At 53.2% G+C, this 15,345-nt stretch overlaps 1 long non-coding RNA gene across 1 annotated transcript in view; it reads right to left on the bottom strand.

Annotated features, from left to right (window-relative positions):
- LOC135973588 (uncharacterized) overlaps positions 1 to 15,205 on the bottom strand; it is a 30,287-nt gene extending 15,082 nt beyond the window's left edge. The window contains exon 1 of the long non-coding RNA XR_010590492.1: positions 14,943 to 15,205. This is a non-coding gene — a long non-coding RNA (uncharacterized LOC135973588). The remainder of the gene's footprint in view (positions 1 to 14,942) is intronic.
- Positions 15,206 to 15,345: the final 140 nt, after the last annotated feature.

Below are 15,345 nucleotides of genomic sequence, written 5' to 3'. Positions count from 1 at the left end.
TCGGTGAAATTTTGAAAGCTTGAAAACCTGCATGGAATGAAGGGCTGAAAAACAGGGTGTGAAATTTCACTTCCACTTGTTTGTTAATCTACCAAGCGTTTGGAGCACAGCATGGCATTCAGCCTGATTGGTGCTCTCCTCCTTCACCACTGGGGGGAGCTGTCTCCAACACAGGGTGGAGCCAGACACTGGGGTAAACAACAAATCTTTGTACCATGAAACTGACAAGCAGCCGAGACTGAACTAACTACAGAAAAGGGGGCAAAGAGCAGCAGTTTTCTCTCCTCTACGCCATGTCCCAGGGCCTGGCACCTTGCTGGGAAATGGCTTGCAGCAGTGACTGGGCATATGTGAAGGAAGAGTTGCTGCTGGGACTACAAATCAATAAGATGCTAGTATGTGAGACGAGTGGTATGCCCGGAATGCAACAAAACCCTTCCCAGGCAATGGCCTGGAGTTTACAAGCGGGGCGGGGAGAAGCAGGCCGGCTGCTGTGCCCACTGCCAGGCATGCACCGGGCTGCGTGCATACTGGCTGCCCTCAGCTACCCTTGTGCCGGGCGCAGTGCACTGCTGTTTTATTAATCCAGGGTGGATGGCTTTGGGATTGAGGCCAGATTCTCAGCGGTATTTAGGCACCTAACTGCCATGGATTGGGAGGATCTGGGCTTCAGTTCCTCATGCCCCTGGGAACACATTGTGCTCCCTCTGAGAGCTGACCAGCAGACTTTCTCCCTGCCCCACCCCTAATGCTGCCACCCCACCTGCTGTGCTGAAGAAAGGCAGAGGGCTCTGGCTGGCCATCACACTGCACCTGTATACAGACCGGGGTAAAATCCCTGACTCACTCAAGGCAATGGCAAAATTTCCATTGGTTTTACCAGGGTCGGAATTTTACCCCAGAACTCTTAAACCTCTGTGTGTTAAATGCTGTGCGGGAGGGAGGCTGCTATCTTCACAGGAGCCCAGAACAGAGCACTCCACTCACAGCAGCTAGTGCATTTCAGTATAGTTGTTCTAGGAACCCCTGGAAAGCGTGAAGGTACAGCCACGACAGGCTGTGGAGTTGCCTAGAGCTGCCTCTCATTTCATTTGATTTTTTTTTTAATGAATTCACGTGTTTCAATGCCTAGAATATACAGATGAAGTTTATTGTTCAGGTGTCATGCAGACCCAGTTTGAGGCACCCTAACCCAGTTTTATTGAACCATTTCAAAAAACACTTGGCTACTGGAGGACAAGAGCTGAGAAGAAATACAGAGTAACGTGGCTTTTACCATCAAAATGGCAGGGAAATAAGGCAACCCAAAGGTGAGGACATGGTTTCCACCACACCCACCTAAGTTGCCAGTTCAGACAATGTTTTCTCAGCCGAGTATGAACAATAATATAACTATTAGTACTCTGATATCATGCTTTTTGTCCATAGATCTCAAAGCACTTTAGTAAAGCAATACACATCATTATCCCCATTTTACACATGGGGAAACTGAGACACCCAGCAATCAAGTGACGCAGCTGGGAGCAGAAGCCAGGTCTCTTGAGTCCCCATCCCAATTCATGGAGTATGAGGAAAACACTTTATCATCATTTATATTACAGTAGTACCTGCAACTGAGGTCAGGGCCCCATTTTGCTAGGCACTGTACAAGCATGTTGTGAGAGTCCCTGCTCTAAAGAGCAAGACAGAGGAAGGGTGGGAGGTGAACAGACCTGTTCAAGGTCACCCCGCAGATCAGTAGCAGAGCCAAGAGTAGAACACAAGTTAATTGATACTTAGCCCAGCACCCTAACTGCTAGGCCACACTGCCTCTCAAATCCATCTCCTGCTATAGCACATAATCCCCTCCCTTGACTTATCATCATCAGAGATAGGACTGGATATAGCATTGCAGGCGACTTTGCTTCTTGCTCCACCATGGCCAATACCTTAGCCCTGCAATGGCAAGTCCCAGCTGGCATCTTCTCCAGCTCGGCCTCCGGCCAACTCACTCCACACTTCAGGCCCCTGACGAGGTGACAAAAGGCACAACTGAAAGTCCAAATCAAATGTCCCCCTCTGCCTTGACTGATGTTCTCTGCTTCCTGGCCATTACAGATCTTCACTCAGCTTGCTTCTTCCTCAGCAGGATTCCCCTACTGCTTCCCTTCACCACAGACTCCAGCTGCTTGCCTCTGGGGAGCTCCCTGCTCCTTGTGGGTCCTGGCTTAGAGCTCCCACAGGCACTTACTGTGTTCCCTGTGGGTGACTCAGTCCCTGGAAAAATCATGGAGCAGGTCCTCAAGGAATCCATTTTGAAGCACTTGGAGGAGAGGAAGGTGATCAGGAATAGTCAATATCCCGATTCACAAAGGGCAAGTCATGCCTGATCAACCTGATTGCCTTCTATGATGAGATAATTGGCTCTGTGGATATCAGGAAAGCGGTGGACATGATATATCTTGACTTTAGCAGAGCTTTTGATACGGTCTCCCACAGTATTCTTGCCAGCAAGATAAAAAAGTATGGATTGGATGAAAGGATTATAAGGTGGATAGAAAGCTGGCTAGATTGTCGGGCTCAATGGGTAGTGATCAATGGCTTGATGTCTAGTTGGGAGCCAGTATCCAGCGGAGTGCCCCACGGGGCTGTCCTGTGGGTGGTTTTGTTCAACATCTTCATTAATGATCTGGATGATGGGATGGATTGCACCCTCAGCAAGTTTGTGGATGACACTAAGCTGAGGAGAAAGGTAGATAGGATGGAGGTAGGGATAGGGTCCAGACTGACCTAGACAAATTAGAGGATTGGGCCGAAAGAAATCTGATGAGGCTCAACAAGGACAAGTTCAGAGTCTTGCACTTAGGAAGGAAGAATCTCATGCACTGCTACAGGCTGGGGACCGACTGGCTAAGTGGCAGTTCTGCAGAAAAGGACCTGGGGATTACAGTGGACGAGAAGCTGGGTATGAGTCAACAGTGAGCCCTTGTTGACAAGAAGGCTAATGGCATATTGGGCTGCATTAGTAGGAGCACTGCCAGCAAATCGAGGGAAGTGATTATTCCCCTCTATTCGACACTGGCGAGGCCACATCTGGAGTATTACGTCCAGTTTTGGGCTCCCCACTACAGAAAGCTTGTGGACAAATTGGAGAGAATCCAGCGGAGGGCAACGAAAATGATTAGGGGGCTGGGACACATGACTTATGAGGAGAGGTTGAGGGAACTGGGCTTATTTAGTCTGCAGAAGAGAAGAGTGAGGGGGGATTTGATAGCAGCCTTCAACTGCCTGAAGGGGGGTTCCAAAGAGGATGGAGCTAGGCTGTTCTCAGTGGTGGCAAATGAAAGAACAAGAAGTAATGGTCTCAAGTTGCAGTGGGGGAGGTCTAGGTTGGATATTAGGAAAAAAAATTTCACTAGGAGGGTGGTGAAGTACTGGAACGAGTTACCTAGGGAGGTGGTGGAATCTCCATCCTTAGAGGTTTTTAAGGCCCGGCTTGACAAAGGCCCGGCTGGGATGATTTAGTTGGGGTTGATCCTGCTTTGAGCAGGGCATTGGACTAGATGACCTCCTGAGGTCCCTTCCAACCCTAATATTCTATGATTCTCTGGGCCAGACTGAGCCCAGCATACCTCAAAGGTCCAGCCAGCCCACGATGCTCCCCTACGAGTATTCTCCCAAGGTGGGGTGTGCGCCTCAATGTTCATGAGAGGAGTTTTAACAGGAGTCCGTGCATGGAAAACCTGTGTTTGGGAAAGGGGAAAGATTTTAATTATTGAATTATCCATGGAGTCCTGTGTTTGGCAGTCATGGACTCAACGAGCGAGTCTGCCTCGGCAGAAAATGCAAGACAAAGAAAAATTCCTGTGCTCTGCTTTGGAAACATGTCCTCATGTCCCTGGCAGTGTCTATAGCTTTTCTGTAAATAGAGGCACATTTCTGAGCTGTGTGAAGTCTATCTGGTGTCACTATATCTGCACGCACAAGGCATGTGCATGTTGGTTTTATTTTTGTGGCTCCTCTTCGGGACTCATTGCCCCAGAAACATTACTGGATTAATGCTTACTACAGCTGGCCAGGAAAGGGTCTTACCATCCTGTAAGGGTATTTGAGATTTTGACTAAAATTTTTGTGCTGCAGACAAAAAGGCAAAAAGGCAAAGTCTCAAAAAATGTCCTGAACTGTGAAAATGAAAATGTTTCAGTCCAGGGCAATTGAAGTGCTGAATTTCAATAATTTGGAAACATTTCCTTTTGATTTTGACCTTTTCATATTTTTAAAACTTTTTTTTTGGCATAAAATTTAAAAACAAGAGTTTGAACCCAAAATAGCAAAAATATTTGTTCTGAACAGGACATTGGGACATTTTCAACATGTGTTTTCAAGTCGGGAAATTCATCCAAACTGACCCTGTCCAGCAAACAGTTTCTGTTTTGATGTCGTGTCATCTTTTGGTGGAATTTTTTTTTTTTGTCAAAAAGTTCCGACCACCTCTAATGCTCTCAACTCCCCTCTGGGACAGGGAATATCATATGGTGCTTCTTGCTACCTGTTAGCTAAACAGAAAGTAAAAACAAGAAACCTTTGCTCTTCATTTGGCAGAGAGAGAAAGAAACAGACCCATGCAGACAAGAAGGCATTTTCCTACTTTTTCTTGGTTTCTGATTGGCTGCTTCAGGGGCGGGACTAACCTGTCCATCCAAATATATTTTCCAGTCAGCTCTGTCCTGGCTGAAGGAAGGCAGATAGCGGCCGCTTTTAAGGTCCATTGCAGTCCACATAGGACAGGTCTACACCACCTTTAATCACACTGAATCTGAACCTTTCCTGTGCCATCAGAACAAGGCTCCACCAGCCCTGCTGATCCTGGGCTGCTCTTTGCAGGTGCTTTATGGTAAGCCCCATAAGTTCCCTGTCCAAATACCATGGGACAGAGGGATTCTGTTGGTCGGCCTGTTTGCCTGTCTCTCCAGCTGCCCAACAGACACTGGCAACTTCTCCAGCTTCAGTCTTAGCACATGTCCCAGTTACTTCCATCTTCTTTTCGGGGTTGCTGTGGGTGTTGAACACACGGATGAACCTTGGCATTTGTTACACATTAATGCCATTAAATAACTTCAATTTTCCTGAAGAATTTGCTCTCTAAGGCATTCAGATGTCTAGCTGCACCGTTGGTGGACTGCCCACTTTCCCAGTCATCTGTCCATCCCTCTGGTGACCACTTACCAATTGCAAGCAGTCCCACTGGTTGCAGTGGGGCTACCCAGAGTAATAAGTGCGAGGATGACCAGATGGCCCAATTTGATAGGGACAGCCCTGATATTTGGGACTTTGTCTTATATAGGCGCCTACTACCCCCCACCCCATCCTGTCTGGGCACCCTAGTGCTCACCACTGAAGGGCTCATTCTCAGTGTTTATTTATCTCAGGTGGCATTTCCAAAAGCACTCAGCCTTGGCCTAACTGTTCCCATTACAGTCACTGTATCATCACTGATTTCAATGGGAGCAGAGTTAGGCCAATAATGGGCACATTAGAACCCCTCCTCCCCTTCCTTTATATGTGTATCTGCCACATACATTTCTTGTGGCTGCATCTGTGCATACATGTGGCACCGTAGCCATAGGGCTAAGCAAACGCCATAGGCTAGTGGCTACAGTTTAGGGAGGGGCCAGGAAATCCTGAGTTCTAATCCTGGCTCAGTCACGCGTGTGCTGGACAGCACTGAGGGAGTTATGGGACATGTGTGGCTCAGTTTCCCTATCAGAGGCATTAGAAGGATTAACTAGTTAATGCTTTTAAGGCTCGTGGGAGGCTGATCATGTTCTGGGTATTTGCATACCAGCAGGTAATGTGCTCCCTGGAAATTGAGGGCAGAAAGCTGCCTGCTCTGCCGGGAGCCCAGGGAAGTGTGCCAGCTCTGCTCTGAAGATGTGTTTGCAAGGGCAGCAGGTATGTTCCAGGCTGAGCCCAGAAGCAGCCATTCAGTGCATGGTGCTGATAAGGCTGGCACTCAGAGATAAGCAGCGCAGGGAGGTAAATGCTGGGACGGGACAGCTCAGCCTGGCTCAGAACAGTGAGTGGAGCTGGGATGGGAAGCCAGGTGGATAGTCCCTGCCTCCCCCACCCATTTCAGTCTAGCACCACGCCATGCTCTGGCCTCCCTCACTGTCTGTTCAAGAGCAGGCAAAGATCAAAATGAAGGACTCCAGCAAAACAGGGGCTGAGGGTTGCTTAGGATGCCCTATTAACATCTCTAGCTCCACATGGTTTGATAGGTCGCAGCAGACCTTTGCCAGGAGGACATCAGACCTGCATCCCTAGCTCTGGTGGGAGTGCAGGGGGTGCACAGACCACGGCATGAAGGCTGTACTGAGGCTGAGCTGTGAGCAGAGGGAGAATGGGCTATTCATGTTTCCTATGCTATAATCAAACCACAGCCCCAATATGACTGGTCCAGGAGACTTGTGTGTGACATGGGAGTGATCACTCCATAGCTGACACTTAGCCCTTGTCCTCAAAGGAACCCTGCACAACACCTTCAAAAGAGGAGCCTGGGAGCTTACATGCATACCTTTTCTAGACACTAAACATCCTGGACTGAAAAGAGACTCTGGATTTATGGCTCATTAGTTACACCAGTTTATAACCCACTCACCCCCCTCATCTCCTGCCCCCCCTTTCCTTCTGGTGACAGGAGGGGTAATAATGGGCCACTGTACCTTGAATGGTCCCTTGAAAAGACAGTTACCTTTTCGTAACTGGTGTTCTTCGAGATGTGTTGCTCATGTTGTCTATTCCACAATAGATGTGCGTGCTCACCACGTGCACCGGTGCCGGAAGTTTTTCCCCTAGCAGTACCCGTAGTGGGGGGAGCGCCCCTGCGACCCCTGGAGTGGTGCCTGCCTGGTGCGGTATAAGGGGAGCTGCTCACTCCCCCACCCTCAGTTCCTTCTTGCCAGACAACTCCGGCAGAGGGGAAGGAGGGCAGGGTGTGGAATAGACATGAGCAACACACCTCGAAGCACACCAGTTACAAAAAGGTAACTCTTTTCTTCGAGTGATTGCTTTTGTGTATTCCACAGTAGGTGATTCCAAACTATAATTGCTCAAGGTGGGTAGGAGTTCACAAGTTCTCGGGATAGAGTACTGCCCTGGCGAACCCGGCATCATCCCGGGTTTGGGAGACGATCGCATAGTGCGAGGTGAACGTGTGAACCGAAGACCACGTGGCAGCCCTACAAATGTCCTGTATAGGGACGTGGCCACGAAGGCAGCCGATGAGGCCTGTGCCCAGGTCGAGTGTGCCCTCACAATGGGTGGCGGGGGAACACCCGCCAGCTCATAAAAGGACCAGATGCACAAAGTGGTCCAGTTGGACAGCCACTGTGTGGAAATCGGCTGGCCCCTCGTGTGGTTGGCCGAGATGACCAACAGTTGTGAGGATTTTCTGAACGGCTTGGTCCGCTCGAGGTAGAAAGCCAGGGCCCGCTGCACATCGAGCGTGTGGAGATGGCGCTCCTCACTGGTCGTGTGAGGCTTGGGGCAGAGAACTGGTAGAAAAATGTCCTGGCCCATGTTTGTAGGCGGAGACCACCTTCGGGAGGAACGTGGGGTGTGTGTGGAGCTGGACCTTGTCCTTATGAAAGACCATGTACGGCGGTTCGGAGGTCAGGGCCCTGAGCTCCGAGACTCACCTGGCCGACATGATAGTAACCAGGAAGGCCACCTTCCACAAGAGGTGAGACCAGGAGCATGTGGCCAATGGTTCAAACGGGGGCCCCGTAAGATGAGCAAGCACCAGGTTCAGGTCCCACAATGGGACCAGGGGCTTAGAATATGGGTCCAAACCCTTAAGGAACCAGCTGGTCATAGCATGAGAAAACACCGTGTGTCCTTGCACCGGGGGATGGAAGGCTGAAATGCCTTGTGCCCTCAGGTGGAGGAGGTAATCAAGGATAAGTTGGATGGGCGGCCATCAGGGAAACACCCTGGTCTGCCACCCACCTAGAAAAACAAAACCACTTTGCAAAATAGGAGCGGTGAGTAGAGGGCCGTCTACTTTCGAGGAGGACTTGCTGAACTTGTTCCGAGCATGTCCTTTCCTTGCCACCTTGCCACTGAGCAGCCACGCCGTGAGGTGAAGGGCTGCTAGGTTGGGATGGAGAAGGCGGCCCCGGTCCTGAGAGAGCAGGTCCAAGCGGAGCGGCAACGGCCACAGTGGAGCCACCGCCAGGCCCGAGAGGGTCCCATACCAATGTTGTCTGGGCCACGCTGGGGCTACGAGAAGAACCCGGGCCTTGTCTGTCTTTATCTTTTTGAGGACCCTGCTGATTAGAGGGGAGAGGGGAAAGGCATAGAGAAACTCGCCCGACCAGGACAGGAGAAAGGTTTCGGAGATAGCGCCCCTCCCCATGCCCCCCCGGAGCAGAACCGGGGGCATCACCGGTTCTGCTGGGTTGTGAATAGGTCCACCTGGGGAGTTCCCCACCTCCGGAAGAGCTGGTGGGCCATTTCTGGGTGGAGAGACCACTCGTGTTGAGAGGAAAAATCCCTGCTCAAGCGATCCACCCTCATGTTCCGGGCGCCCGACAGGTGGAAGGCCTTCAGGTGGATTTCGTGTGCTATACAAAAGTCCCACAAACTGAGGGTTTCATGGCAGAGGATCGGACCCCGCCTTGCTTGTTGATATAGAACATGGAGGCCGTGTTGTCCGTGAGGACCCTGACTACCTTGCCCTCCAGGTGCGAGCGGAAGGCCATACACGCCAGTCGCACCGCCCTGAGTTCCTTGACGTTTATATAAAGGGTCAAATCTCGCATCGACCACAGACCTTGGGTCTGAAAATTTCCCACATGGGTCCCCGAACTCAGGTCCGACGCATCAGACACCAGCTCCACTGACAGGGTCCTGTCCCTGAACGGGACCCCTTGGAGCATGTTGCTTGGGGCGGACCACCACCGCAGGGAGGTGATCACCGAGTTTGGCACGGTTAGGACCTTGTCCATCCAGTCTGTGGCCTGGGAGAACTTCAAGGCCAGCCAGAGCTGGAGGAGCTGGTGTGATGGACCACATACGTGCATGCCGACACGTGACCCAGCAGCCGCTGGCAAGTCCTGGCTGTCGTTACCGGAAACCTTGTAACCGAGTCGATGAGACCTTTCAGGGTCTCGACCCTGTCTGGTGGGAGAGAGGTCCTGGACGACGTTGTGTCCAGGAGCGCCCCGATAAACTCTATGCATTGGACCGCGACTAACGTGGACTTGGTGATGTTTACCAACAGGCCCAGGGCGGTACATGTGGACAGGAGGAGCATCACGTGATCCCTCACCTACGACCTGGAGGTGCCCTTGGCCAGCCAATCGTCCTGATAGGGAAATATCTGGACCCCCCCGCCACCTGAGGTACGCCGCTACCACCGACATGCATTTTGTAAAGACTCTGGGGGCAGTGGACAGACCAAACGGGAGGACCATGAATTGGTAGTGATTCTGTCCCACCACGAAACAGAGGAAGCGCCTGTGCCCCTCGAATATGTGGATGTGGAAGTACGCGTCCTGTAGATCAAGGGCAGCGTACCAGTCCCCAGGATCCAGGGAAGGGATGATGGAGGCCAAGGAAACCATGCAGAACTTGAGTTTCAGCATGTGTTGGTTCAGGCCTTGCAGGTCAATGATGGGCCTGAGCCCCCCTTTGGCCTTCGGGATAAGGAAATACCGGGAGTAATACCCCTTGCACAGGAACTCCTTGGGCACTGCCTCTATCGCTCCCAGATCCAGGAGCCGCCTCACCTCCTGCTCGAGCAGAGCCTCGTGCAATGGGTCCCCCAAGAGGGACAAGGGTGGAGGGTGGTTGGGCGGGGAGGAGGTAAACTGAAGGGTGTAACCTCGGGAGATGGTGTTGAGGACCCATCGGTCCGAGGTGAGCCGCGACCATTCCGGGAGGAAAGCACACAATCTGTTGGAGAAAGGGAGCTTTATTGGGGGTGGATCCCTGCTGAGAACTGGGTGGGGTACCCCCGAGCGTCCCGTCAAAACTGCCTTTTACCTGCCTGCTTGCCCTTAGAGGACCCAGGCTGGGGGTCAGGCCAAGACTGCCTCTGCAGGCGTTTTCTTTAGTCCCGCTGCTTCCTATGGGTGGTCTCATACTTTGGGAGGGCGGCCTGGGCGGGAGCCTGCTGCAGCTTAAACTTGGGTTTTGCCGAAGCAGGGACATAGAGGCCCACGGTCTGGAGGGTCGTGCAGGAGTCTTTGTGTCTGCAAACAGAGTCTTCCCATCAAAAGGGAGATCCTGCATTGAAGACTGCGCTTCGCTGGACAACCCAGAGAGCAGGAGCCATGATGCCCATCTCATGGACACTGCCAAGGCCATGGACTGTGCGGCCGTGTCTGCTGCATCCGAGGCAGCCTGCAGGGATGCCCTAGCGGCCGCTGCCCCTTCCTCCATGAGTGCCTTAAACTCCTTCTTATCGCGCTTCCGGAGGGAGTCCTCAGACTTGGGGAGGGATCCCCAGAGATTAAACTCATAGCGACCCAGGAGAGCCTGATGGTTTGCTACTCTTAGCTGCAAGCTTGAAGACGAATAAACTTTTCTCCCAAAAGCATCCAGCCTCCGAGAGTCTTTGTTCTTAGGGGTTGGGGCTGGCTGCTCCTGCCGTTCCCTGTGGTTGACCGATTCGACCACCAAGGAGTTGGGCGCCGGGTGGGTATACAAGTACTCGTGTCCCCTGGTGGGTACAAAGTACTTGCGTTCTGCCTTCTTAGAGAGGGGAGCCAATGAGGCTGGTGTTTGCCACAGGGCATTTGAAATTCTTGCCACCCCTTCGTGGAGCGGCAAGGCCACCCTCCCTGGTGCCAAGGGTGACAGCACATTAAACAGGAAGTCTGAGGGCTCTTCCATTTCCTCTGCCTGGAGGTGGAGGCTTACTGCCACCCTTTTTAAGAGGTCTTGATGGGCCTGGTAGTCCTCTTGCAGGACGGAGGGGGGCGGGACCACAATCACCTCCTCGGGGCGGGGCAAGGAGGCTGGCTTGGTGCTTTGGGTGTTGGCTGGCACCGAAGGATCCACCACTTGGTTGGACTCCGGGCACGGTACCGAGGATACGGGTCCCACCGACTCCTTCCTCGACGATCTAAGGAGGGAGGCTGACAGTGCTTCCAATGCTCTGGCCACTGATCAAGCCCCCACTGGGGGCTGTACCAGAGGCCACGGTGCCCACTGGTACCACTGGGCTGGCCACGACGCTCGGTGCCCCTGCACTTGCTGTGGCACCAGCGGGGCTGGCTGTTCAGGCTGGCTAGCCTGGCCCGTTGACGGGCAGCTGTAAGCGGAGGCCGGGCTGGCGTACAAACCACTGCTGCCTCTGGACTGGGAGTAGCAGTGGTGCCAGGATCTACGTCGGTCACGGGACCGCGATCTCGACGTGGAGGAATGGCACCAACGGTAGTAGCTGCTCCGTGAATGGCCTCGACAGCCAGACAGCCTTCAAGACGAGGACTGTTGGCGACATCCGTCACGGTCCCGTCGATGTTCGCCCCACTAAGACGAGCGGTGCCAGAAGTCCCGGTCAGACTGCACCTATCCGGACACTTCAGCTGGCATCAAGGGCGATCCACATGGACTGAGCCCTGAACGGTCGCTGAGTGGTGAGCGGCGTCGGGAACATGACCGCAACCCGTACCGGCCCGGTGGTGACTGCAGCAATCCCAACGGCGGATTGCCCCTGGAGCGTGGGGCCAACATGACGTCCCTGGCCGCCTGGAGAGCATCAGGCATAGGTGGCATCCGGACATCCAGAAAGGCCTGCTCTGAAGGGGCCAGGCTACTCCGCTCAATGTGAGTCGGAGGCCTAGGGCCCAGTAGGGATCAAGGACCGCCTGACATGGGTCTAGCCTCTGTCCCAGACTTCCCTCGATGCCACTGCGAAAAGGAAGTCTTTCCGGTCCTCTTGGCATGCCCCGTAGAGGGGGAGCAGTGCTGACTGGTCGATGGTACCGGAGGGTCTCCGTGGTGCCGGGTACCGGTTCGGAGTGGCGTGCCGGGGTCGGGGCCAGCGCCGACTCCATCAGGATGGCCCGGAGCCTAAGGTCCCTTTCTTTTTTTAGTCCGGAGCTTGAACGACTTGCAGATCTAGCACCTTTCGCTGATATAGGTTTCTCCCAAACAGCGCAGACAGTCTGTGTGCGGGTCACTCTTTGGCATAGAACGCCTACGCATACGACGACTTAAATCCCGGGGCGCGGGGCATGCCCCAGCCCGGGCTCCCTAACTAAACTAACTGAAAACAGCTAACTGGCTACAGGTACTAATGAACGAACGAAGAGTTCTGGGGACAAGCTGCAGCAAAGCTGGAGCTGAGTAGTTCCGACGCACCTTCACTGGCGGCAAGAAGGAACTGAGGGTGGAGGGAGCGTGCAGCTCCCCTTATACTGCACCAGGCAGGTGCCACTCCAGGGGTCCTGGGGCACGGTCCCCCCCTACGGGTACTGCTAAGGGAAAAACTTAGGACACACTGGTGCACGTGGTGAGCACGCACATCTATTGTGGAATACACATGAGCAATCACTCAAAGAAGAAATATGTGCTAACCTCTTACACTAACCAATCTGGTCCACCTTGTATGTAGCTGTGACACTCCAAGTATCTGTCCCAGACCTGAAGAAGAGCTTTGTGTGGCTGGAAAGCTTGTCTCTCTCCCCACCAGAAGTTGGTCCAGTACAATATATTCCCTCCCCCACCTCATCTCTGGAAAAGGAGAAAGGCACTGCTCTGAATAGTTTACAGTCTGGAGTGGAAGAGAAAAGAGAAAGGCGTGGTGACTTGCCCAAGGTTACGCCCCAGTCAGTGGCAGAACTGGGGCCAGCAGCCTGGTGTCCCAGGTCAGTGCCTATCCACTGGAACACATTGCCCTTCTCCCAGGTCTCAGCCATATATCTGTACATGTTGTGCAGCATGGCATTCTGCAGCATCCCAGAGGGGCTGGGAATGCAGGGGACAGGCGGAGGAGGGCTGGAGGGCAGAGGCTATCCAAGGCCTGTCGAAGGAGTCACAGATTCAGAGCACAGACTGAATAGAGGCTCCTGCAGTTTGCCCTTCAGTATCTCTGGTGGTCTGGGAGGGGAGACCTGCCCAGCTGCTGCAAGATGGCAGAAAGTACTTTACTGCAGGGGCTAATGGAAGTCCCCAGAGGTGCAGCTAAGGCTGAACATTTTGGAGGTATTTGTTCTACGTCTCTCCCACTGCTGCTGACTTGTGGCCTGCAGCAGTCCTGCTAAACCCCCCTCCACAGCTCTGCCCATACACTGCTCTCCTGATCCCCAAAGGTCCACTTTCCCCATCGTATGCTCTCGGACACTCTGCCACCTTGCCTTGGGCTGATACCCCGTCCGGGTTCCTCCTGGCTAGGGGCCAGGCTACTTACTGGGCTGTGCACTGATCTTTCATTGGTGTCGATAAAGAGCCTCTGGGGAAGAGGCTGAAAGCATCATGCCCATTTCACTTAGGTCCTGCAAACAGCTTCAGCTGGGATTTTTATTGAAGTAAATTGCATGGGCCTAGCTCACCCGGATTACTGCTGAGTAGGAAGAGCCAGCAGTGAGTTTGTTTTTAGCGTTCCTTTCTTCAGCACAATCATCCTGTTGGCTCTTTAGCCGAATTCCTCAGGTTAATCTCGGCACATACCAGGACTGAATGCATTGTTAATGGTTACAGATTAACTAGCGAGGTCATTGGCTGCAGGACACAAACTGTACTGCTGATGCAGAAAATCTTAATGGACCTTAACATGCCTTTTTGGAACAATAACATTCCCTGCTAGGAATGGGATCACCACGTTGCCAGCATGGCTAGTGAGGAGTTAATACCGTCATGAACACAGTGGGACCATGCTCCCTGGGTGCTGTCACTGGGTAGGTGGGATTTGTGCCACTGGTTTCTGACAACTCTGGGGCAAACCACAGCTTTCTGGGTATTCCCTGGTCTCTGAAAAGAGGCGTAGAAATGAGATGGAGGGGAGAGACAGATGGGCTTTCCCTAAAATACCTCTCCCTGGACACTAGTGACATAAATCCTCTGGCTGAGGGGTGGGTTCCCTCCCCAAGCAGCAGCTAGAGGCATAAACCATCCATGCAAAATGACCCCACATCTGGGGCTTGAGGAGACCATTGACCCATTCAGAGGAGTACAAGCTGCGCTGGGGCCCAGAACTAGGAACTGCATGTAGCTGGGTGGTCGGATAAGTAAAGCGGCCTCCAAAGACTTGACAGTGTATTTGTGTATGTCACAGCTACAGGCTTGCTTGTGCCTATCCCAGGAGCCCCAGTGAACACAGTGTCTGCTAACAGAGACCCCAGCTCAGCAAAACTTAAATCTCCTAGCTCCCACCCCCACCTCGTTCATCCCTCCGGTAACAAAGCTCCATGCAAAACGCACACAGCGTAGTTACCCTCACACCCCGGGGGCGGGGCAGTACCATTCGCCCCAGTGCACAGATGGAGGACTGAGGCTGAGACAGACTGAGTGACTTGTTATGGTCGCATCGCACAGGGAGGCTGTGACAGTCCAGGGACTTGAAGCCCGGTCTCCAGCCTGAAAGGTTAGTGCCTTAAACAGTGGGACCTCCTTTCTCTTGGCTTAGGGTTGCCAACTTTCTACTCGCACAAAACCGAACACCCTTGCCCCGCCCCCACCCCAGCCCTCCTCCGAGGCCCTGCCCATGCCCCGCCTCTTCGCTGAGGTCCCACCCCTGCTCACTCCATCCCCCTCCCTCTGTCACTCACTCTCCCCACCCTCACTCACTTGCTAATTTTCACTGGGCTGGCTCAGGGGTCTGGGGTGTGGGAGGGGGTGAGGGCTCCGACTGGGGGTGCAGGTTCCAGGGTGGGGCCAGAAATGAGGGGTTCAGGAAAGGAGCCTGCCTGGCCATGCAAAGGGAAAGTTCCAGATCATCCGGAACAGAAGCCCACCTGCCACGTCCTTGCTTGGAGCATGGTGACCCTGCTGGCAGCATGGGGTCTCGGGTGTGGAGTCCGGTGGCACGAGCTGCTGAGGATCACAGAGGAAAGTCCATAATAGGGCCAGGGGGTGGAAGGAGGTGTCTGAATGTTCAGTCAGTGGAACAAGCTGAGTGGCTGGGCATTGCTAGTAGCTTTTTGTGGTTTACACCCACCCATCCACCCCTCTCCTGAGCCAGTGCTGAAGAGAGCTTGATCCCAGCAAGCATGCAAACTGTGTATGGAGTGAGCCCGGCGATGGTAGGGGCGGAGAAGAGAGGGATGTCAAAACAAAACTCACTTGCTGCCTTCTTCCACATGCAGGCACACGCCCCATTGTGACACTGCAGAATTATTTATTTACTTTCATGACTTG

This window comes from Chrysemys picta, chromosome 9, assembly GCF_011386835.1.
Source record: "Chrysemys picta bellii isolate R12L10 chromosome 9, ASM1138683v2, whole genome shotgun sequence".
In the NCBI taxonomy this organism is placed as follows: Eukaryota; Metazoa; Chordata; order Testudines; family Emydidae; genus Chrysemys; species Chrysemys picta.
The sequence above is the reverse complement of the archived record's forward strand: the minus strand, read 5'-3'. Positions and strand labels throughout refer to the sequence as shown.